Here is a 2818-nt window from a genome sequence, read left to right as displayed (position 1 = left end):
TGAATAGCTCTTCGCGTGCTCCTCGTCGACGTTTCTTGTTTCTTCAGAGATATGCAGCGGAAATACAAGAAATAAAAACATACAACGCTAACACTTGGGATTTTACTTGGTATCCACCTCACAAGAGGTGACTAGTCCAAGGATCCACGCACACACACACACCTCCACTAATAACCACTCCTTTTCGATAACTACCGAAGGCGGAGAAGCCCTACAAGTTCACACTACAAGAAGAAAGGGAAAGGATACACAAATACAAGCAAAAACTTACAATGAGTATAGAAACTCTAACCCTAGCTTTCTTCTTCAGCTGTAGATCCACCTCTTGACTTGGAAAACCTCCAAGAACCTTCAAGAACTGGCGATCTGATCTTTGTGGAGAAGCTGTGGAAGCGCTGAAGTGATCTGAGATGAATCGGTGAAGTTGTACTGAAGGAAACACTCGCCTGCAGCTAAATACGATGCCAACGGTCGAATCTCGATTGATTAGATTGCTCCCAATCGATCGGGGAGGCTTTGGATCGATCAACTGATCGATCCAGAGTGCCTCTGTGCTCTCTGGAATAGCCTGGATCGATCGGCTGATCGATCCAGGGCTTATCGCGCACAAATCGCAACTCCCAATCGATCCACTGATCGATTGGGACCTCTGGATCGATCCACGGATCGATCCAAAGGGGTTCTGTTCGTGGGGACTCACCCGATCGATCAGCTGATCGATTGGGCATGATCCAATCGATCGGCTGATCGATCCAGATCTGCTGGATCAATCCGCTGATCAATCCAGATCTGCTGGATCAATCCGCTAATCAATCAAGATCTTGGTTTTTGCCCAAAAGCAAGTCCAAAGCCCCCTAAACCAACATCCAGTCAATCATGACTTGTTGGTACATAAAACCTAGCATTCAGTCACCCTTGACCAGCTAGGACTCTCTCACCAAATGTCTGGTCAATCCCTTTGACCCACTTGGACTTTTCTCCATCATGCCAAGTATCTGGTCAATCCCTTGACCTACTTGGAATTTTCCTCATCGTGCCAAGTATCCGGTCAATCCCTTTGACCTATTTGGACTTTTCCTCATCGTGTCAAGTATCCGGTCAATCCCTTTGACCTACTTGGACTTTCACCAGATGTCTGGTCAACCTTAACCCATCTGGATTTCCCCGTGCCTGGCTTCACTCACCAGGACTTCCCTTCTGCCTAGCTTCACTCACCAGGACTTCTCTTCTTCCTGGCTTCACTCACCAGGTATTTCACCTTGCTTCACTCACTAGGATTTTCACTTCTGCCTAACTTCACTCACCAGATCTTTCACCTAGCTTCACTCACTAGGACTTTCACCTGGCTTCACTCACCATGATTTTCCTTCTGCCTAACATCCCAGTTAGGATTTTTCAGTCAAGTATCTGGTCAACATTGACCTGCTTGACTCTTCTTCAATCAACCTGATCAGACCCTGATCAGAGGGAAATTGCACCAAATAATCTCCCCAAATGAACAACTGCACCTGCACTTGTCCATATCATCGAAGTCTTGTATTGTCAAACATTGAAACCCAAACCAAGACTCAAGCTTGGTCAACCAGGTCAACCTTGACCTGAGGGATATTGCACCAACAATCTCTCCCTTTTTGATGTTTGACAATACCACATGTAAGTTAGACTAATCCCATAGCCTAAACCTCCTTCATGCCACTAGGTAATGAAGGCATAAGTTAAACCCTTCATTCTCCTCTTAAGAGGACAAACTCCCTCTAGATAATGAAGTCCTAACTTAAACCCTTCATTCTCCCCCTATTGGCATACATCAACAACATGCCTCATCCTTGGGCACACATCAACAAATTCACTTGTTGAAAACTCTCCCCTTTGAGACTCTCCCCCTGAAGAGTTGCTTATCGTTGTTCACAACTTCTCTCGTTGTGATCAACACGACAATGAAAGTCTCATACCCTTCATTATCCTTAACCCTACATTCTCCCATTAATGTAGTCAAATGCCTATCCTAGAGCATTTCTAACTTAAACCACTTGAACAATGAGGATATCCACTCCCCATTAAAGTTCAAACGCTCAACCTTGAGCATTTTCTGAAAAGAAGGTTAACCACCTTCCAAGGTTCATGAAAAAATAGTGTTCATGTCTTTAAAGAGTCCCTCCCCCTAAAGACATGGTGGTAACTTCTGTCATTGCACCAACAATGACTTGGAATCCCTAAACCTTTAGGAAATCCAAATTTAGAAGTTTTGAGGTTCAAAAATTCAATATTGAAACCAACCTCAACCTAAACTTCAATTTAGTCTTCCTTAACCAATCCATCCTTGTTTTTAATATGAAAACACCCTTTTTATGTATACACATGTATTTTGAGGGGTTAGGAATTGTTACCTAGACTAAAATAGGTTCAAAATGTTGAAAATAAGCTTTCCCAGTCAAAATCAGCATCTTCAATCAATTGGAGTTGGGTTCCAATCGATTGAACCCTGCTGAATCGATCCACTGATCGATTCAGTCTTCTTGGATCGATCGGCTGATCGATCTAGCGAGCTTCTACTCGCGAGAAATTCTTTCTCAGTCGATCGGCTGATCGATTGAGGCACTCCAATCGATCCACTGATCGATTGAAGGTCTGAAATTGCTGAAATTCAATTTCAGCCAATTTTAGAAACCCCTAGAAAATTCTACAAAATTTCAAAAATCGTAAAAATTTGTGTAGACATTATTTAGGGTATAATTTATCATGGAAAAATAGTTTTCTATGAAAATACATCATATTTTCAAATATTGACACAAACTTGAGAACTTACAAAAACTTTAGT

Source organism: Zingiber officinale, chromosome 1A, assembly GCF_018446385.1.
Source record: "Zingiber officinale cultivar Zhangliang chromosome 1A, Zo_v1.1, whole genome shotgun sequence".
Classification (NCBI taxonomy): Eukaryota; Viridiplantae; Streptophyta; class Magnoliopsida; order Zingiberales; family Zingiberaceae; genus Zingiber; species Zingiber officinale.
The sequence above is the reverse complement of the archived record's forward strand: the minus strand, read 5'-3'. Positions refer to the sequence as shown.